Source organism: Nerophis ophidion, linkage group LG24 (assembly GCF_033978795.1).
Source record: "Nerophis ophidion isolate RoL-2023_Sa linkage group LG24, RoL_Noph_v1.0, whole genome shotgun sequence".
Classification (NCBI taxonomy): domain Eukaryota; kingdom Metazoa; phylum Chordata; class Actinopteri; order Syngnathiformes; family Syngnathidae; genus Nerophis; species Nerophis ophidion.
Genome location: NC_084634.1, coordinates 14,340,736 through 14,364,697, shown reverse-complemented (window position 1 = coordinate 14,364,697; position 23,962 = coordinate 14,340,736). Strand labels below are relative to the sequence as shown.

At 39.3% G+C, this 23,962-nt stretch overlaps 1 long non-coding RNA gene across 3 annotated transcripts in view; it reads right to left on the bottom strand.

Moving 5' to 3' along the window:
* LOC133542218 (uncharacterized) overlaps positions 1 to 23,962 on the bottom strand; it is a 114,787-nt gene that overhangs the window by 47,827 nt on the left and 42,998 nt on the right. The window contains exon 4 of one of the 3 annotated variants that reach the window (XR_009804095.1): positions 3,762 to 4,134. The exons of the other annotated variants lie outside the window; for them this stretch is intronic. This is a non-coding gene — a long non-coding RNA (uncharacterized LOC133542218). Of the gene's footprint in view, positions 1 to 3,761; positions 4,135 to 23,962 lie in introns of those variants that run through there. 3 annotated transcript variants of the gene reach the window in all.

The window sequence follows — 23,962 nt, the reverse complement described above, 5'->3', positions numbered from 1 at the left end:
GAAATCCTGGATTTTTTTTCCACAATATGTCTCTCACAGTTGAAGTGTACCTATGATGAAAATTACATCATCATCATCATCATCATTTTAAGCGGGAGAACTTGCACAATCGGTGGCTGACTAAATACTTTTTTGCCCCACTATATGCAAGCTGGCAATCCAAAAGATTGCCAGTTGTTTTTATCAGTGTTGTGTCTAGACTCGGCCTGCTGACGGGCAAGGCTGAACACCGCCGTGACCCAGACAGAGCAGAGACAAGGCGATATCACCTGCGTCACCTAACTTTTATATATTTTATAATCATATACTGTGTATAACTGGAGTTGTCGAAATTACCCCTTTCCCTCAGCGACAGTGATGTAATAGGGACATTCCTACTAAATAGAGGAGGCGCGCGGGCTTGACTTTTACAAACCCCATTTCCATATGATTTGGGAAATTGTGTTAAATGTGAACGGAATACAATGATTTGCAAATCCTTTTCAACCCATATTCAGTTGAATATGCTACAAAGACAACATATTTGATGTTCAAACTGATAAACATTTTTTTTTGTGCAAATAATCATTAACTTTAGAATTTGATGCCAGCAACACGTGACAAAGAAGTTGAGAAAGGTGGCAATACATACTGATAAAGTTGAGGAATGCTCATCAAACACTTATTTGGAACATCCCACAGGTGTGCAGGCTAATTGGGAACAGGTGGGTGCCATGATTAGGTACATAAACAGCTTCCCAAAAAAAGCTCAGTCTTTCACAAGAAAGGATGGGGCAAGGTACACCCCTTTGCGTGAGAAAATGGTCAAACAGTTTAAGAACAACATTAAACAATTGCAAGAATTTTAGGGATTTCAACATCTACGCTCCATAATATCATCAAAAGGTTCAGAGAATCTGGAGAAATCACTCTACGTAAGCAGCATGGCTGGAAACCAACATTGAATGACCGTGACTTTCGATTGCTCAGACGGCACTGTATCAAAAATCGACATCAATCTCTAAAGGATATCACCACATGGGCTCAGGAACACTTCAGAAAACCACTGTCACTAAATACAGTTCGTCGCTGCATCTGTAAGTGCAAGTTAAAGCTCTACTATGCAAAGCGAAAGCCATTTATCAACAACATCCAGAAAAGCCGACAGCTTCTCTGGGCCCGAGATCATCTAAGATGGACTGATGGAAAGTGGAAAAGTGTTCTGTGGTCTGACGAGTCCACATTTCAAATTGTTTTTGGGAATATTCGACATCGTGTCATCCGGACCATAGGGGAAGCGAACTATCCAGACTGTTATGGACGCAAAGTTCAAAAGCCAGCATCTGTGATGGTATTGGGGTGCATTAGTGCCCAAGGCATGGGTAACTTACACATCTGTGAAGGCACCATTAAAGGCCTACTGAAACCCTGTACTACCCACCACGCAGTCTGATAGTTTATATATCAATGATGAAATATTAACATCGCAACACATGCCAATACGGCCTTTTTAGTTTACTAAATTGCAATTTTAAATTTCCCGGGACTTTTTTCTTGAAAACGTCGCGTAATGATGACTTGTACGCGTGACGTCACAGGCTGTTATGAATATGAGCGCTGCACACACACACAGCTAAAAGCCGTCTGCTTTAACGGCATAATTACACAGTATTTTGGACATCTGTGTTGCTGAATCTTTTCAATTTGTTCAATTAATATTGGAGAACTCAAAGTAGAAAGACCGAGTTGGGAAGCTTTAGCCTTTAGCCACACAAACACACGGTGATTCCTTGTTTAAAATTCACGGAGGTGAGACTTTAGTATGGATCACAGCGGACATGGATCCCGACTACATGTCAACCAGCAGGTTTCGGTGAGAAAATTGTGGTTAAAACGTCGTCTCTTACCGGATATCAGCTGAGCTTGTGCCGTCCATACAGCTGCCGTCGACTTCCCCGAGACACTGCGCGTCAACACCCGGCCGTGGACGTACACTTCCGACTATCAGGTACAGTTAAACTCACTAAAACACTAGCAACACAATAGAAAGATAAGGGATTTCCCATAATTATCCTAGTGAATGTCTCTAAAAACATTTGAATCAGTCTCAATGCAACGCGATTGCAATCGCGTTTTTTTTTTTTTTTTTAACTTTTTTTGTGTTTTTTTCCTAGTCCGTCGCTATTAATATCCTTAAACAAGAATCTTTCATCCTTGCTCAAATTAATGGGGAAATTGTTGTTTTCTCGGTCTGAATAGCTGTTTTTGTTGGAGGCTCCCATTAAAATCAATGTGAATATATGAGGAGCCATCAACATGTGACGTCATCGTCTGCGACTTCCGGTAGAGGCAGGGCTTTTCTCCAGTTGCGAACTTTATCGTGGATGTTCTCTACTAAATCCTTTCAGCAAAAATATGGCAATATCGCGAAATGATCAAGTATGACACATAGAATAGACCTGCTATCCCCGTTTAAATAAGAAAATCTCATTTCAGTAGGCCTTTAATGCTGAAAAGTACATACAGCTTTTGGAACAATTCCTTGCTTCTTGTCTGATTATTAGATGTCATCTGTGTTTGAGCCTGACAAACCCGTAACCTGCTTTGAAGTAGTTGCATTATAATTATTGTATCGAGTAATACGTGGCAAGAATCGGTTTGAATCGAGAATCAATTCTGAATCGAGTCGTCAACCCAGGAATCGGATTGAATCGTTAAGTGTCCAAAGTTTCACACCCCTAATTTTTGGTCATCGGGTAGACATGTTTTTTTTGGACTTGACTTCTGTAGGGAGAATAGATATGTCGGATTGCCCCAGAGGCTTTTGGGTAAAGCTTTACCAAGTACGGAGATATCTGAAGCAACCAACCACCAATCTAATCAAACAGCCAATAAACTATGCAACAAAGCAACAAACCAATCAAAGAAACCAAGCAAACAACCAACAAAGCAACAAATAAACCAAGCAACTAATAAACTAACCAAAAAAACTAAGCAACCAACAAACCAAGCCACCAACCATCCCAGAAACCAACCGACGAACCAAAAAACCAACCATCCCAGAAACCAAGCAACAAACCAATCAAAGAAACCAACTAATGAACCAACCAACCAAGCAACTAAAGAAACAAAGCAACCAATAAACCAAGCAAATAACTCATGAACCAACCAAAGAAACCAAGCAAGCAACCAACAAACAAAGTAAGCAACTAATTAACCTAGCAACAAAGCAGCCAATGAACCAAACAGTCAACTAACCAACCACCAAAGAAACCAAGCAACAAACCAAGCAACAAACAACCAACTAACCAATGAATTAACCAAAGAAACCAAGCAACCAATCAGCTAACCAAGCAACCAACAAACCAGGTGAGCAACCAATTAACCAAGCAACAAAGCAGCCAATGAACCAAGCAGCCAACTAACCAACCAACTAAAAAAAAAACAAGCAACTAACCAACCAACTAACTAACCAAGCAGCTAACCAACAAATAAACCAAAAAAACAACTGATAAACCAAACAACTAACCAATCAACAAACTCACTAACAAACAGAAGCCAGCAAACACATAACCTTAAGACAAAAATAAAAATGCTTCTTAGGTTAATTAATTAAATTGCGATTGTTGTCAATAAGTACCGTGTGGTAGGCCGGCGACAAGTCAAACTAGTACAGTGCCTTTTAGCTAGGATAGGTCCCATTTTACTCGTGACCCTGAAAAGGACAAGCAATATACGGTAGAAAATGGATGGATACAGGTAAAAAAAAAAATGACACAATCTTCTCGAATTATAGGTGTTTAATAGATAACTCTGTCAATTCCAATTTTTGGGACTTAAGGATCCCAAGTACACAAAAACGGGTGCCATCAGGTAAGAAACGTTGGGTTTGCGTGATGGGACCCCTTTAAGGCCTCCCATAGCTCAGGGTCAGTAAAGCCACTGGTAGAAACACAGTTAGTCACGTGGTGAAAAGTGAATACTTCATGGGCCCCCAGGTAAATTGAGTTTGAGAGCAGTGATCTCCATTAAAGGCACTAGCTCATCACATTCAGGCTTCAGTTGTCACAATCCCTGCACCCATGTCGCGTTTGAAGGTCAAGAACAAGCCGACTCGGACCTTTTGTGTTCTGCTGTGATGGACCACATTTTGTGCTACGGGGGTTAAAAAAAAAAAAAAAAAACGCTGTCAAGCGTTAGTCGGAAGACACAATGAGCTCAAAATAAGTGACGGAGGTCTGAGCAATCATATAATAATCATTTTGAAAGATGCTGACAGGAAGGACAGGGCACTGGGGCTCAGGAAGGACCACTCGTCAGCGTACACGAACCTACAGCCGTGGTGATTGACAGAGGTCCACACCAGGCATTTCTACACGGAAAGAGCTGCACGTGGAAAACTGGCGACAAAAGCAGTGGTAGGAAAAAACTTAGGTGGTGATTAGAGATGTTCTATAATGGATTTTTTGCTGATATCCGATATTCCGATATCAACCGATACTGATATAAACAGTCATGGAATTAGCACATTATTATGCCTAATTTTGTTGTTTGTTTTCCAAAATAAATCAACTCAAGTTATGGAAAAAAATGCCAACATGGCACTGCCATATGTATTATTGAAGTCACAAAGAACATTATTTTTTTTAACATGCCTCAAAACAGCAGCTTGGAACTTGGGATACGCTCTCCCTGAGAGAGCATGAGGAGGTTGAGGTGGGCGGGGTTGGGGAGGTAAGGGGTAGCGGGGGGTGTATATTGTAGCGTCCCGGAAGCTTTTGTGCTGCTCCGTTGTGTTACGGTGCGGATGTTCTCCTGAAATGTGTTTGTCATTCTTGTTTGGTGTGGGTTCACGGTGTGGCGCATGTTTGTAACAGTGTTAAAGTTGTTTATACGGCCACCCTCAGTGTGACCTGTATGACTGTTGACCAAGTATGCCTTGCATTCAGTTGTGTGTGTGAATATATTATGTGACTGGGCCGGCATGCAAAGGCAGTGCCTTTAAGGTTTAATGGCGCTGTGTTCTTCTCCCTACGTCCGTGTACACAGCGGCCTTCTAAAAAGTCATAAATTTTACTTTTTTGAAAACCAATACCGATAATTTCCGATATTACATTTTAAAGCATTTATCGGCCGATAATATCAGCAATCCAATATTATCGGACATCTCTAGTGGTTATGCCTGTTACAGAATCCTAAGCACCACCAGTATGATAATATTATCCAATGTCAGACATTTCTTGAACGTTTAATCCAAATTCACTTAGAACTTTGAGTTGTGTTGCTTACAAACTAAGAAATGAACCAACCAACAAACCAACCAGCGAACCAAACAACTAATCAACCAAAGAAGCCAAGCAATTAATGATGCAAGCAACCCAGCAACCAACCACCAATCTAATCAAACAGCCAATAAATCATGCAACAAAGCAACAAACCAAGTAACTAACCAACAAACCAATCAAAGAAACCAAGCAAACAACCAACAAAGCAGCCAATAAACCAAGCAACTAATAAACTAACCAAAAAAACTAAGCAACCAACAAACCAAGCCACCAACCATCTGAAAAACCAAGCAACAAACCAATCAAAGAAACCAACTAATGAACCAACCAACCAAGCAACTAAAGAAACAAAGAAACCAATAAACCAAGCAAATAACCCATGAACCAACCAAAAAAAACAAACAAGCAACCAACAAAGTAAGCAACTAATTAACCTAGCAACAAAGCAGTCAATGAACCAACCAGTCAACTAACCAACCACCAAAGTAACCAACCAACAAACCAAGTAACTAACCAATGAATTAACCAAAGAAACCAAGCAACCAATCAGCTAACCAAGCAACCAACAAACCAAGTGAGCAACCAATTAACCAAGCAATAAAGCAGCCAATGAACAAAGCAGCCAACTAACCAACCAACTAAAGAAACCAACCAGCTAAAAAAAAAAACAAGCAACTAACCAACCAACAAACCAAAAAAACAACTGATAAACCAAACAACTAACCAAGCAACAAACTCACTAACAAACAGAAGCCAGCAAACACATAACCTTGAGACAAAAGTAAATATGCTTCTTAGGTTAATTAATTAAATTGCGATTGTTGCCAATAAGTACCGTGTGGTAGGCCGGCGACCAGTCGAACATGTACACTGCCTTTTAGCTAGGATAGGTCCCATTTTACTCGTGACCCTGAAAAGGACAAGCAATATACGGTAGAAATCGGATGGATACAGGTAAAAAAAAAAAATTATCTTTCTATTTTTAGCGAGGACAGAGACTGAAAAGTAATTATTGGGATGATCAGCAGCACAATACAGACACAAATAATAGGATATACAACAACAGCAAGTGAATAGTACGTAAAATTCACTCTTTTTTAGCCACCATAAATAATTGCACTATTTCAGAAAGACTAATGGCTAAGAAGTCGAGTCCAATACTTTTAATTTGAAGGTACTGTGTATGTCAAAGAAAGATATTTTAAAGGCCTACTGAAATGAGATTTTATTATTTAAACGGGGATAGCAGGTCCATTCTATGTGCCATACTTGATCATTTCGCGATATTGCCATATTTTTGCTGAAAGGATTTAGTAGAGAACATCCACGATAAAGTTCGCAACTTTCGGTCCTAAGAGAAAAGCCCTGCCTCTACCGGAAGTCGCAGACGATGATGTCACATGTTTGATGGCTCCTCACATATTCACATTATTTTTAATGGGAGCCTCCAACAAAAAGAGCTATTTGGACCGAGAAAACGACAATTTCTACATTAATTTGAGCGAGGATGAAAGATTTGTGTTTGAGGATATTGATAGCGACGGACTAGAAAAAAAAAAAAAAACGCGATTGCATTGGGACGGATTCCCATGTTTTTAGACATATTTACTACGGTTAATTTTGGGAAATCCCTTATCTTTTTTATTGTGTTGCTAGTGTTTTAGTGAGTTAAATAGTACCTGATAGTCGCAAGGGTGTCTCCACGGGTGTTTTGACGCGCAGTGTCTCAGGGGAGTCGACGGCAGCTATGGACGGCACAAGCTCAGCTTTTCTCCGGTAAGAACTGACTTTTTGACCACAATTTTCTCACCGAAACCTGCTGGTTGACATTTGGTAGGGATCCATGTTGGCTTGACCGCGCTCTGATCCATAGGAAAGTTTCACCTCCGGGAATTTTAAACAAGGAATCACCGTGTGTTTGTGTGGTTAAAGGCTAAAGCTTCCCAACTCCATGTTTCTACTGTGACTTCTCCAATATTAATTGAACAAATTGCAAAAGATTCAGCGACACAGATGTCCAAAATACTGTGTAATTATGCCCTTAAAGCAGACGACATTTAGCTGTGTGTGTGTGCAGCGCTCATATTTCCTAAAAACCCGTGACGTACATACATACACATAATCACGTTTCATCACACATATATCAACGTTGTTGCCCTAGGGTAAACTGGGTAACACATGGCATATTGACAAAGCTTAACCCATTGTTACTATAACAATCTACAAGATTAATATAGGTTGCCTCTCTCTCTTCCCTTCCATCTTTCGGTATTCCTTTTTTTCAATTTTTATTTCATTTATTTTATTATCTTTCTAGCTATCATTATGTATACGTATTGTTGCATTTGAACAACTGTATTGTTGATAATAGAGGTAAACTATTGATTTTGTTCATGATCAATAGCGCTTTTTCTATTGGTATTTGTATTGCTCCAGTTTTAGTGTAAAAATGGTCATTGTCATTACTATATTATTATTTACTATCACTTTTACGATCATATTTGTACATATTGTATGTGCTGGTGTTGTTCTATTGTTGTTATTGTTGTGTTTGCTGTTGTTTTTGTCTCTCTGTCTAATCCCCCTCTTATCCCCACAATTTCCGCCTCTGTCTTCCTTTATTTTTTCTCTTTCTATCCCCTCCTGCTCTGGCCCGGCTGCAACAAATGATAATATAAATACATTTAATGAAGTCAATTCAAATAAGGCAACAAGAGAAGTATCCTACACTTCTCTTTTGTAAAGTAAATCTGAACAGCCGATATGGGCATCTACATCAACTATATGATTTGCCTGAGAAGCTGGACAGGATAAAAAAAAAAACCCGTGACGTCTTGCGTAAACGTCATCATTACACGACGTTTCGAAGACGAAACTCCTGGGAAATTTAAAATTGTAATTTAGTAAACTAAAAAGGCCGTATTGGCATGTGTTGCAGTGTTAATATTTCATCATTGATATAAAAACTATCAGACTGCCTTCAATGCAAAGCTTTAAAAAAGTTAGCCAAGAAGGAGCAAAGTGACATTTAGAAAAGTACATCCAGACTTCAATATCTATTCAAATATTAGTACACATGTCAGATTGTTAGAAAGGTTACAGAGACGCAATCCCTGCAGCTCATCTGTCTCAGAGATGCTAAACAAGATCCTCGAGCATGAGCGATGTTGCTTGGATGCCAGCTAACAGATGCCTTCGCACTCAGCCAGCACATTTTGGCACACGTGCAAACTAGAACGTACACTTCTAATAGTTATCTCCGCCCGGCCACCAAGATGTGCTCACTTTTCTTCAGATTGCTCCGACTGACAAGAGTCCTGCTTGTCTCAAACGTGTCATTTAGCAAGTCTACGGGTCACCGTGCTCCTGGAAGGGAAACGTTGCCTGGTGACGGATCGGAAGGAGAAATATATTTGTGAGATGGTCTTTTGTTTTTTTTTTCTTCTGCAGCCCTTTGGCAAGGAACCATATTTGGTCCATCCATCCATTTCTACCGCTTATTCCCTTTTTGGGGTCGCGGGGGGTGCTGGCGCCTATCTCAGCTACAATCGGGCGGAAGGCGGGGTACACCCTGGACAAGTCGCCACCTCATCGCAGGGCCAACACAGATAGACAGACAACATTCACACTCACATTCACACACTAGGGCCAATTTAGTGTTGCCAATCAACCTATCCCCAGGTGCATGTCTTTGGAAGTGGGAGGAAGCCGGAGTACCCGAAGGGAACCCACGCATTCACAGGGAGGACATGCAAACTCCACACAGAAAGATCCCGAGCCTGGATTTGAACCCAGGACTGCAGGACCTTCGTATTGTGAGGCAGACGCACTAACCCCTCTGCCACCGGATATTTGGTCCGTTCAATGAAAATGGACGCCGTATATCAAACAGTACGATCGCTCCCAGCCAAGTCATGATACTAAGAACGAGGGGTGTGCTGGTACTCCTAGTACACGTCTGATATCATACAGATAGCTGAGCCCTGAGTATCAGCCAACCGATATTAATCCGATGCGATACTAGCACGACTCGTAGTACATAATTTTGTTATTTTGTCGTGTGGAATGTTAGAAAAGGCTCGATCATGTGAAATTCCTCAAACAGACAACACACACCTTATGATAGACTTATACTCTCTTGAAATTGAAGAGGTCTCGTATCAGAGCTTGGATTAATTGGAAATAGTTTGTTCCATGAATTGTTACCATGAATTGATCAATGTGGAGCCCGACAAGTTGAAAAACGTATCCGGATGTTACCATTTAGTGGTCAATTGTACGGAATACGTACTGTACTGTGCAATATACTAATAAAAGTTTCAATCAATCAAAAACAAAAGTTCAATTGCCAACGGACAACAATTAGGAAATAATCCATCCATCCATTTTTACGCCGATTATCCGAGTCTGGGTCGCAGAGATGCCCAGCAACAACGAGGCGTTCCCAGACCAGACATGGCGCTCATCCTCCCAGCTGGACATAATAATAATAATATTGGAATAGATTTTATATTGCGCTTTTCTATCATTAGATACCCACAGCACTCACAGAGAAGTGGGAACCCATCATTCATTCACACCTGGTGGTGGTAAGCTACTAACGGACTGACGGAAGTGAGGCTTCCAGTTTGCGCCTACGGCCCCTCCGACCACCACCTATCCTTCATTCATCATTCATTCACCAGTGTGAGCGGCACCGGGGCCAAGGGTGAAGTGTCCTGCCTAAGGACACAACGGCAGCGATTTGGATGTCAAGAGGCGAGAAGCGGACCTGCAACCCTCAGGTTTCTGGCACGCCCGCTCTACCCACTACGCCATACCGCCCCAAAAACAGACAGATATCCGAAACACCCCACCGGAAAGACGTCCAGGAAACATCCGTAGTAGTTGCCTGAACCACCTCTCCCGGATGACCGAGCTCCTCACCCGATCTCTGAGGGTGACCCCAGAATCCTGCGGAGAAAACTCCTTTCTTCCACTTGTCCTTTCGGTCATTACCCAAAGTTTGTGATTATACAGTGGGGCAAAAAATAATTTAGTCAGCCACCGATTGTGCAAGTTCTCCCACTTAAAATGATGACAGAGGTCTGTAATTTTCATTATAGGTACACTTCAACTGTGAGAGACAGAATGTGAAAGAAAAATCTAGGAATTCACATTGTAGGAATTTTAAATAATTTAAATTATGGTGAAAAAAAAGTAGTTGGTCAACCATTCAAAGCTCTCACTGATGGAAGGAGGTTTTGGCTCAAAATCTCACGATACATGGCCCCATTCATTCTTTCCTTAACACGGATCAATCGTCCTGTCCCCTTAGCAGAAAAACAGCCCCAAAGCATGATGTTTCCACCTCCATGCTTTTCAGTAGGTGTGGTGTTCTTGGGATGCAACTCAGTATTCTTCTTCCTCCAAACATGACGAATTGAGTGTATACCAAAATGGATACATGGATGATATAGCAGAGGATTGGGAGAATGCCATGTGGTCAGATGAAACCACAACAGAACTTTTTGGTATAAACTCAACTCGTCGTGTTTGGAGGAACAAAAATACTGAGTTGCATCCCAAGAACACCATACCTACTGTGAAGCATGGGGGTGGAAACATCATGCTTTGGGGCTGTTTTTCTGCTAAGGGGACAGGACAGTTGATCCGTGTTAAGGAAAGAATGAATGGGGCCATGTATCGTGAGATTTTGAGCCAAAACCTCCTTCCATCAGTGAGAGCTTTGAATGGTTGACCAAATACTTATTTTCCACCATAATTTACAAATAAATTCTTTAAAATTCCTACAATGTGAAATCCTGGATTTTTTTCCCACATTCTGGCTCTCACAGTTGAAGTGTACCTATGATGAAAATTACAGACCTCTGTCATCATTTTAAGTGGGAGAACTTGCACAATTGGTGGTTGACTAAATCCTTTTTTTCCCCCAATGTAAGTGAGGGTAGAAACGTAGACTGACTGGTAAATCGAGAGGTGGCTCATCTCCCTCTTCACCACAACAGACCGGTACAGTGACTGCACCAATCCGTCAGTCAATCTGGCGTTCCGTTCTTCCCTCACTCGTGAACAAGACCCCGAGATACTTGGAACTCGTCCAACTTGAGGCAGAACTTCACTCCCAACTCGGAGACGGCAGTCCACCCTTTTCCGACTGAGAACCAAGGCCTCAGATTTAGAGGTGCCGATCCTCATCCCAGCAGCTCCACCCCTGCAAACCGCCCCAGTGAACGCTGACGGTACCAGCCTGACTGGGCCTTGACATTTAAAAAATTTGGCAATAATACCGTAAAACGTCATTCTCCGTGTATCATAGCACGTCATACGCGGGGAACGAGGCTGCAAAGAAGCATCGGAGCCTCTCCGCCGTATGTGCTCCCACACGGGCCTCGTCACCAGGTGGGCGGCTGGCAGCCACCTGAGGGCCGCCTGTCTACCGAAATCAGCCAGAGGACGCCATTCTCCCAATCAAAAGAACTCCATGACTTGTCCATCCGCTCATCCTCATCTCTCAAACAGTGTTTACGCTACAAGTCGGGGGGCGGGGGGGTGAATCAGACGGGAGAGTCATCAATAAAATGAGAGGTGAGCTTTTTGTGGAAGTGTGTCTTGTTTTAACTCACTCCTCAGTGGTGGTAAAAAAAATATATAAAAAAGTATAAAAAATATCACACAAGCGAGTGTTGAACAGTTAATGGCTGCAAGGCAAGTGACTCACCGGATGTTCCTTTAAAAAGACAATGGTAGAAACTATTTATGGATACAAAATAATATCTGGAAGAAAAACACATTCTAAACGCACACTTTTTAATTGCGATTAATCGCAGTAATTCACTTCACATAGTACAATTTAATAAAAAATAAAAAAATAAAAAAAATATTTTCACTAAAATACAATTTAATTTGCAAAATGCCTTACAAATTTCTTTTTTATATTTTAAGTGAATCAATGTCATTTGTTTGCCCAATATATACAGTTTTATCGAAGGAAATTCACTGACCTCTGCATTGACCTGGTCACCGACCGGATAATAACTTTTTATGTAAAATTACTTTTTATGGATGTGCGGTCAAAATAATGTGGAGGGTCAAAAAAATTACATAGAAGGCCACTATAAAATGATGTAACAAAGCACATAAAATGATGTAGCTAGCCACAATAAAATGATATGGAGGGTCACAATAAATGATATGGCCGGCCATAATTAAAATTATGTGGACGGCCACAGTAAAATGATATGGAGGGACAAAGAAAAAAACGGGGAGGGCCACGACCAAACAATGTGGAGGGCCACGATAAGGGCCAGAAAAAAATGACATGATGGTCCACATTTTATTTGTTTTGTGCCACATTACAATTATGGGATGGTCCACAATAAAATGAAATGAAGTGGCGGGCCATGATAAAAGTATAGGGACGGCCACGATAAAATTATGGGCCTGATTTGAATCTTCTACCTCCTAACGAGTCGATGCAATTTCTCCATTTGTCAAAACATTTTTACAGCCCCTACACATTTCTAGGGCCCTGAGCATATAGCTCAGGGCCCTAGCAGATAGCTCTGCTCAGGTTTCCGCATCCTTGAGACAAGACCGTTTTAATGCCAAAGATCACTAATCAATATTGTATATGTATTTTGGTCAAAAGGTTACTCTCCAAAAATAGTTAATTTTGCGATTGATGCCGTATTACTGCCTTTTTTCACGATTTCACCAAAACATTACTGTTTTTGCTGATATCTGCTGCGGGTATGTTTTTTTTTTTTTTTAAATATGTAGAGGGGTCTGAGCACTAGCTAAATGTAGCAACATAGTTGATAAGTTGGCAACACTTACGATGCATATTGCCGTCTACTGCACCAAGTTTTGTAACGACAAGCAGTTTATGAACAAAAATCCTAAAAATGTATTTGTGGTGGAAATGAAATGAAGGAATGTCTGGGAAACACTGTGGACACACTTGCACACTTTGCTCCTACGAGGCATCTTCAGTGTACGTGAAAGGTGGGATAAGGGTACGATTAATCGCAGTAATTCACTTGGCATAGTACAATTTAATTTAAAAAATACCAATATTTTGACTATCCATCCATCCATCCATTCATCATCTTCCGCTTATCCGAGGTCGGGTCGCGGGGGCAACAGCCTAAGCAGGGAAACCCAGACTTCCCTCTCCCCAGCCACTTCGTCTAGCTCTTCCCGGGGGATCCCGAGGCGTTCCCAGGCCAGCCGGGAGACATAGTCTTTTTTTCAGTAAGTGGCTCAGAGTGGAAAAAACCTGGACACCCCTTAACTAAAGTATCAAAAGTGTCAATATTTTGATTGAAGGATCGATATTAGAGCATATAGTAGGTCCGGTATCGAAATTTCAGTATCACTAACCGATATAAAACCCTTAAATGGTGATACAGTTTTCAGTAGGGCTGTGAATCATTGGGCACCATGGCATGGAAGATCAAAACCCGAGACGACGCCAGTGGCCCGCCGCGGCGTCTTCGGTTTCCGCCGGCGCACCTGAACTCAGCCCGCGGCCGTCACAAAGGCGAGTGATCAATGGGCGGCGTGACGGCGGCAGGTGGCGACCCGCCGCAGTCACAAAAGCAATATTTCAGGCCGCTAATGAGACACTGGATCCTAAATGATAACGGGGTGTTTACCTGAGACGGCTGCTGAATTATAGACGGGCTGCGGCCAGGTGAGCTTGGCGGTTAGAGCTCAGCGCTGACGTTTAGACCTAGACTTGATCGGGGCCACGGCTGACCATGGCTGACACAAAGCAGCCATCTTGGATTCACTTAGTGATGACATCATTTCTATCGAGGGCCACTTGTGACAGTAAATATGCAGTGGGGCAAAAAAGTATTTAGTCAGCCACCAATTGTGCAAGTTCTCCAACTTAAAATGATGACAGAGGTCTGTAATTTTCATCATAGGTACACTTCAACTGTGAGAGACAGAATGTGAAAAAAAATGCAGGAATTCACATTGTAGGAATTTTAACGAATTTATTTGTAAATTATGGTGGAAAATAAGTATTTGGTCAAGCATTCAAAGCTCTCACTGATGGAAGGAGGTTTTGGCTCAAAATCTCACGATACATGGCCCCATTCATTCTTTCCTTAACACGGATCAATCGTCCTGTCCCCTTAGTACAAAAACAGCCCCAAAGCATGTTGTTTCCACCCCCATGCATCACAGTAGGTATGGTGTTCTTGGGATGCAACTCAGTATTCTTCTTTCTCCAAACACGACGAGTTGAGTTTATACCAAAATGGATAAATGGATGATACAGCAGAGGATTGGGAGAATGTCATGTGGTCAGTTGAAACCAAAATAGAACTTTTTGGTATAAACTCAACTTGTCGTGTTTGGAGGAAGAAGAATACTGAGTTGCATCCCAAGAACACCACACCTACTGTGATACATGGGGGTGGAAACATCATGCTTTGGGGCTATTTTTCTGCTAATGGGACAGGCCAGTTGATCCATGTTAAGGAAAGAATGAATGGGGCCATGTATCGTGAGATTTTGAGCCAAAACCTCCTTTCATCAGCGAGACCTTTGAATGGTTGACCAAATACTTATTTTCCACCATAATTTACAAATAAATTATTTAAAATTCCTACAAAGTGAATTCCTGGATTTTTTTTTCACATTCTGTCTCTCACAGTTGAAGTGTACCTAGGATCAAAATTACAGACCTCTGTCATCATTTTAAGTGGGAGAACTTGCACAATCGGTGGCTGACTAAATACTTTTTACCCCAATGTATATATATATAAAGTTTGTCTAAGTTAAAGTTAAATATTTTAATTATCATATTTCTACCAACAGATTGATGATTTCATCGTTTATTTTCATAACCTAAACCTGTTGGAACATCAGTGTTATGCTCCACAATGTTATTTTCTAAGACACCAGTGGTGGAAATCAGTTTCGCAGTTTGTGTTATATTTTGACCCTCCTGTCTTGCCGTAGTCGGCTTAGTGTGGGCGTGTTTCAGAGAGCAGTTGTCAAACAAACAGCACTGCACTGCAGGCTTTAAGCTTTCTTTTCGACTTCGAAGACTTTGAAGGCCTAAACCTGTAAGTTTATATGAATACAATATTGTGACACATTATTTGTGAATTTTCAGTTTAAGACTGCTTTAGTAAGATATTTGTGCCCATTGTTGAAAGTTAATTACTGGCAGTATTTGTTGGTTTGGATGTTAAATAGGCTACATAGCAGACTTTTATATTGGTTTATATAGCTATATACACAGGTATGTTGTATATAGACATATGCTAAATGTAAAATGTTTATGTGTTTTGTTCACAGTTTTACAAAATATACGATTGATCATTCCCTAAAAAGGCCTAAACTACACTACAAACGCTTGGGACTCTTTTTTCATCAAGGATTATATCATGTTAGCTGTCTGCTAAGCTGACCAGCAAAAAGCAATATTAAAAAGTGGAATAAACATTATGCAATTGCATGTGCAACATTTTCAAGTCAAAACTGAAAGATCAAATACAGAAAATTATCTATTTGTTATTTTCAGCCTTTCGCAGGGGTCACATAAAACTACATGGCAAACAAAATAAAATGACATAAAATTATGTGGCTTGCCACAATAAAATCATGTGGCCACATAAAATTACATGGCAAACAACATAAAATGACATAAAATTCATTTACCACGAATTGATTAACGTGGACCCTGACTTAAACAAGATTAAAAACTTATTGGGGTTTACCGTTTAGTGGTCAATTGTACGGAATATGTACTGTACTGTGCAATCTACTAATAAAAGTTTCAATCAATCAATCAATGACGGGTGGGTCACACAAAAATGTAGAGGGCCACTATAAAATGAAGTAGCAGGCCACAATGATGTGAGGTGACAAACCACATGAAATTATGTGGCTAGCAATGATAAAATTATGTGGGGCGAGCCACAGTAAATTAATGTGGAGGGCAACAATAAAATGTTACCGTGGCCCACAATAAAATGTGACATACATCATAAAATTATGTGTAGGGCCAATATAAATTATATGGCGGGCCACAATTAAATGACGTGGAGGGCCACAATAAAATTATGTGGCTGACCACGCTAAAATAATGTGGCATGTCATAAAAAAATGATATAGAGGGCAACAAAAAAATTAAGTGGCAGGCCACCATAAAATGATGTGACAAACCACATAAAATTATGTGGAGGTCCACAATAAATGATATGGCTGGCCACATTTAAATGATGTGGAGGGCCACAATGAAATTATGTCGCAGCCCACGATCAAATGAAGTAGCAGGCCATAGTGTGGAGGGCCCCAATAAAAAAAAATAAATGCAGTGAGCCACAGTAAAATAATGTAGAGGGCAACAATAAAATAAGATGGAGGGTCAAAAATATGATGTAGAAGGCCAATATAAAATGATGTAACGAAGAACATAAAATTATGTAGCTAGCCACAATAAAATGATGTGGAGGGTCACAATAAATGATATGGCGGGCCACAATAAAAGGATGTGGAGGGCCACAATTAAAATTATGTGTACGGCCACAGTAAAATGACGTGGAGGGCCAAGGAAAAAAACGGGGAGGGCCACAATAAGGGCCAGAAAAAAAATGACATGATGTCCACATTTTATTTGTTTTGTGCCACATTACAATTTTGGGATGGGTCACAATAAAATGAAGTGGCAGGCCATGATAAAAGTATAGGGAGGGCCACGATAAAATTATGGGCCTGATTTGAATCTTTGACCTCCTAACGAGTCGATGCAATTCCTCCATTTGTCAAAACATTTTTACAGCCCCTACACATTTCTAGGGCCCTGCGCAGATAGCTCTGCTCAGGTTCCCGCGTCCTTGAGACAAGACTGTTGTAATGCCAAAGATCACTAATCAATATTGTATATGTATTTTGGTCGAAAGGTTACTCTCCAAAAGAGTTAATTTTGCGATTGATGCTGTATTACTGCCTTTTTTCATGATTTAACCAAAACATAACTGTTTTTGCTGATATCAGCTGCGGATAAGTTTTTTTTTTTTTTTTTTAAATAACTACAGGGGTCTGAGCACTAGCTTAATGTAACAACAAAGTTGCTAAGTTGGCAACACGTACGATGCATATTGCCATCTACTGCACCAAGTTTTGTAACGACAAGCAGACAGTTTATGAACAAAAATCCTCAAAATGTATTTGTGGTGGAAATGAAATGAAGGAATGTTTGGGAAACCCTGTGGACACACTTGCACACTTTGCTCCTACGAGGCGTCTGCAGTGTGCGTGAAAGGTGGGGTAAGGGAAGCGTGCGATATTGGAAACGAGGCATGTCTAAAGATGGGACAGAACCCCACCTCCAGGGGGGCTTTTACGCGACACTTCACTCTGATGGGTCACAATGATATCATCCTGGTTCCTTCACAAACACGTGGACACCTTCAGCTGACTATCTTTTTTTTTTTTATGTGTCCTCTTATGAGACGTGACCATGCTGAGACCAGATCATACTTTCAAACAATAACACACCATTTCAGAGTTGTTGCTTGTGTTTCATGAAAACCACTCCCTTTGTGGCCGCCGGCAGAGAAAAATCCATAAATTAGCCGCACCGTTTTCTAAGTCATAGGGTTTAAAGCGTAGGAAAAAAGTAGTGGCTTATAGTTCGGAATTGACTGTACTGTACACTGGAATTACACAACAATTACATACAATTACAAAGCTGACTTGTATCGTATGATTAGCACAAGGTGGTAGGATTTTAAAATGGTCTCCTCTGTAGCTCCACGATACGGATGAAAAATGTACTCATCAAACAGTACACTTCAAAATTGATAATAGATTATACAGTAAAATTGTTAAATATGTTACAGCATTTTACTATAAATGAAAAAACAAACAAACACAGTACCACTTTTTTTTGACGATAATTATTCTGGTAACTGAGCTGCCAGTTTTTTTACTGTGCTATTGTTTTGCGATTTACAGAAATACACCATAAAATCTACAGGTGTTGTTTTGTGGTTAAAAACTGGGAGTTTTTAGTTGCCAGAAAATTTCCATTAAAAAGGAGTTTTTCATTTACAGTATTATGTAAATTTTACAGTCAAGTTATGGCAGTTTTTTTACCATAAAAAAAACAGTGCTACTGTTTTTCCGTTTACAGTAATATGCCCTAAAAAAAAAAACTTTACATTTTAAGGTAAAATGATTGTCAGTTTTTTTGTTTCTTTTCACTTTCAAATCTACAGAAAATTTCCATTAAAAAAAAGAGTTTTCTATTTACAATACACACACAAAAAATGTACGAACAGTTTACAGTAAAGTTCTGGCAACTAAGCTGCCAGTTTTTTTAGCAGAAAAAAACCTGCTACTGTTTTTCAATTTATACAATAATATGCTGTAAAAAATATTGCCGTTTTTTTGTTGTTGTTTTACCTTAAAATCTACAGATAATTGTTTTATGTGGCATGTAAAACAATCAAATAATCAAATATATAGGACACGGGTGTCAAACTCAAGACCTGGGGGCCAAATCTGACCCTCCATGTCATTTTATTTGTCCTTTAAAAACCTGGAAATAACATGTGTCAATAAAGTACTTTCTTTTCTGACTAAACATATATATTTTTTCCATTTTGACAGAATAAATATACATACTGCATTAAATTACATACATTTTAAAGTTTGATATTATCCAGTATTGCAAAAAATATTATGCTTTCCAAACAATTTTTTTGTAACAATTTAAATATCTTCTTGACTTGTGACTTCCGCCATGTCATTTTATTTGTCCTTTAAAAACCTGGAAATAACGTGTCAATAAAGTACTTTCTTTTCTGACTAAACGTATATATATTTTTTCCATTTTGACAGAATAAATATATATACTGCATTAAATTACATACATTTTAAACTTTGATATCATCCGGGATTGCAACAAATATACTTTCCAAACTATTTTTTTGTAAAACTTAAAATATCTTCTTGACTTGTGACTTCAAAGCAATATATCATATAGCATTTTAATGTAAATTGGAAAAAGAACTCTACCAATGTTTTTTTACAGTCAAATTCTGTCGACTGAGCTGTCAGTTTTTTACTGTGGTACTGTTTCGCAAAATTACAGTTAAACACCGTGAACTCTACAGGTGTTGTTTTTACAGTTAAAAACAGGCAGCTCAGTTGCCAGAAAAGTTCCATAAAAGAGGAGTTTTCTGTTTACAGTACAAGAAAAAAAAAACTGTGTACATTTATGGTTTTACCCTAAAAATCCGTGTTACTGTTTTTCCATTAACAGAAATATTCTGTAAACATCAACGTGCATCTTGCCAGTTTGTTTTGTTTTTTACCTTAAAATCTACAGATTTAAAACAATCTAGTAATCAAATATATAGGGCACAGGTGTCAAACTCAAGACCCAAGGGCCAAATCTGGCCCGCGATGTACTTTTATTTGTACTTTAAAAGCCTAGAAATAATATGCATCTTTTTTTTTTAATTATTATTATTTTTTTTCCATTTTGACAGAAAATAATATATGTACTGCATGAAATTTCTTACATTATAAACTTTGATATTATCCAAAATTGCAACAAATATTACAATCTTATACTTTCCAAACTATTTTTTGGGGGAAAAATAAAAATCTTCTTGACTCGTGACTTCAAAGCAACAAGTCCATTATATTTTGCAATGTATGACAACAGATTTTATGGTTTTTACAGCATATTACTGAAAATGTTACTGTTTCTTAGAGTAAAATTCTGTCAACTGAGCTACTCTTTATTTATTTTTTTTTTACCATAAATTCAATAATTTTTGTTTTTACAGTCTCGTACTGTAAATGGAAAAATATTCCGACATTTTTTATAGTAAGAAAACTGGCAGCTAAGTTGCTAGAATTATACTATAAAAACAGTAGTAGAGTTTTTCTCCATTTACAGTAATATGTTGTAAAAAACATGGTAAATTTTACAGTCAAATTCTGTCCACGAAGCTGCCAGTATTCCCCCCCATACAAACGGTGGTACCGTTTTCCCATTTACCATATCTTGTATATAAAGAAAAAAAAACAAAAAAAAAAAAACCTGTGTGTCTGTGTATATATATATATATATATATATATATATATATATATATATATATATATATACACACATATATATATGTATGTATATATATATATATATATATATACATATATATACACTATGTATATATACACGTATATATACATATGTATATAGTATATATATACATATATATATACTAGGTGTACTTTTACTAGTACACCTAGTAAAAGTAACAAATACTAGATGCCAATTTTTGACTATCAATCCATCCATTTTATACCGCTTATCCCCTTTGGGGTCGCTCGGGGTGCTGGAGGCTATCTCAGCTGCTTTCGGCCGGAAGGCGGCGTACACCCTCGACAAGTCGCCACCTCAACACAGGGGCAACACACCATATTAACTACTAATACTAATAGTACCTGCCTTTCTGTAGTTCTACCTTTTGATTGTCAGACTAGTGTTCTTCAGAGATTTAATGGAAGCTTTATAAAAAAGCTGTCCATTAATCAACTAATGGTTTCTGCTCTATTTGGTCCATTACCGCACCCAGTGCATGGGGTAAGATGTGTCACCTTGCAACAGTGAATAAATGCGTTTGATTGCTATATATATTTCATAAATTTTTAACGTCCACTTTTTAAAAAAAACTGCAGATTTTACAGTGGACAAATGGCAACTCATCAGAAATATATATAAATAAAAAGTATATTTGTATACTGTACATATATATATATATATATATATATATATATATATATATATATATATATATATATATTAGGGCTGGGCAACGATTAAAAAGTTTAATCAAAGTTAATCGCACTTTTTCTCCGATTAATCGCGATTAACTGCATTGTATACGCAAAGCCCAATAATGAATTCAAAAGTAGTGTGTAGTGCACCTTTATTGGAATTTTCTCCCACATGAACAAAAGCGCCAAAACATTTGTTGTGCAAACACAATTTAAATCAGTCCTTGTTAAACAGTAGCAGTTAAATAGCATATTTTATGAAAATCAATTCAAAAAATGTAAATACAAACATTTAAGCTTATTTCCACTGCCAGGGTATTTAAGTTATCCTGTTTGTTATAGAAAATAAATATAATCTACATACAAATCTCTGAGCCACAATCATAACATCCGAACAGGCAATTTCTGAGGTAACAGCAGGAAAAACATTTTTATCAGGGATCTTATGTTTAAAAAACCTATATTATAGGTAGTGGGCTGTTTTAGGGAATTTTTGATCAAATTATCCGTAGTAGCAATATTAATAATGTTGTGTTAATTATGCGTAATGCAGTTAAAATAATTACGACCATATCTAGGAATTGATATGATGGGAATTTTCCGATTGTTTGCTTGGTGCTTTAATAAACTGAACGCATCATATACATGGTACTATATTGTGATGTTATGAGCCAGGGAAAAAAAGAACTACCCTACCAAGCATGCAACAGGAGTGACGAGCATGCGCGGTAGTCTGGTATAGGTTGTGTGTCGCCATGACGGCCTTGTATGTCGTGATATGCACGCTCTGAAAGCAAACGTTAAGAACTCAGCCAACACTCCTCGTCTGCATTATTCATAAATAGACAGACAACACATATACTCCGCTGCTTCACAGGCTGCTGGATGTAGCCGGCGAAGTATTCCCATGCTAGCTAGCCGGTCTAGCAAGCACGCGTCATTCAGTCCAAAACGGCCCGATCCATCCACATCCAGAATTGTCTGGCGGTCGTAAGTGATCCCGGAGTGACCACGCTGTAAGTCAGCCATGAAATTTGCAGAATTGTCCGGTATTTTTGCCTAATGTTCCATCTTTACCAAGAGCCCCTCCACGCCGAAGCCCGTCCAGGCGCCGCCATCTTTATAAGAAAAGGCGTTAACAAAATAAAAGCATGTAAACAACATACGCAAATGCGCGATAAAATAATTGTCGGTGTTAATAGATTGATGAGTTAACTCTTAATTAACGCATTAATTTGCCCACCCCTAATATATATATATACACCATATTTCCCTGAATTGTCGCCGGGCATGTAATATGCGCCTGCCTTGAATTACTGCCGGTTCAAACTCGCTCCCCAAATTTATTAGCGCATGCTTACTTTTACCGCTGGGTCAAATTTGTGACGTCACGAGTGACAATTCCCCTGTCATCAATTCCAAAATGGCGGAAGAGGTTTTTTTTGCTTTTACTATGTGTAAACCAGGGGTCTTGTTCCACAGCCATACAGATCACACTGATGGTTGTGATATAAAACAACTTTAACACTCTTACTAATATGCGCCACACACTGTGAACCCACAACAAACAAGAATATCAAACACATTTCTGGAGAACATCGGCTCTATAACAAATTATAAACGCAACATAACACTTACCCAGAATGCAATGCATCCATGACTCTTACCAGCTATGTTATACACCCCGCTAGCACCAAGCCCCACCCCCCGTGCGTCGGTTGAGGTGGGCGGGGTTGGGGGCGCGTGTATAATATAGCCAAGAGTCATGGATGCATGGCATTGTGGGTAGTTGTTATGTTGCGTTTATGTGTTACAGAGCCGATGTTCTCCAGAAATGTGTTTGGTGTGGGTTCACAGAGTGTGGCGCATATTAGTAAGAGTGATAAAGTTGTTTATATCACAACCATCAGTGTAAAAGGTGGGGCTGTTGACCAAGTATGCATTGCATTGCAATCTCGTATGAGAAGCAGCGAAATGCATGCGTCCAGCCGGCACGCAGATAGCATGGTATAAAGTGGGCACGATGACATGTTGTAGAGCAGTGGTCCTCAACCACCAGGCCGCAAAATAATTTTTTATTGATTTTTTTTTTTAATCACACTCAATTTTGTACTGCATGCCATTGGTAAGCGCAGGGTTGAGAAGAGGTTTTAAAATGATTAGCGCCTGCTTACTTTTACTGCATGCCTTGAATAAGCGCAGGAGTGTGAAGAGGGTTTTAAATTAATTAGCGCTTCCTATTCAAGGAAATACGGTATATATATATATATATAACGTGTGTAAATATATATAAAGTATATATATAGTATATAACAAGCTGCTCTGCTTTGTTCTGTCTCTGTCAGTATGTCTCTGCAGCACCCAGCATTGTCCCACCCACAGAACCATCTGATTGGTTACATGCAGAGGGGTAACAGCCAATCAGCAGTGCGTATTCAGAGCGCATGTAACAGCCAATCAGCAGTGCGTATTCAGAGCGCATGGAGTCAGTGCTCCTTCGGTGGAGTGAGCATATAGGTAAGCAATTTAATTTTCTTGAGGGAACTCTCCTGAAGGAATCAATAAAGTACTAACTATCTATAAGGCAGCGGACTCTCCCCAAATTATAATAAACACTTCCAAGTCACCTCCTAGTAACATCACTATGAGCCCGTTGACGTTCTAGAAACATAAGCGGCAGCTCAGCTCACTCGCAGTCCTTGAGGTGAAGACTAATTAGCTTTTAGTGTAACGTTAGCTCATTTTGCGGTGTGTATGTGTGCGTGTTACGGACAGCAAAGCCCTGTCTGAGAGAAAGACAAGCATTATTGACCTAGAATTAACAACTAAGTTGTTTCACTTGACTTTTTTCTGTGTTGATTGAGCTGTGATTA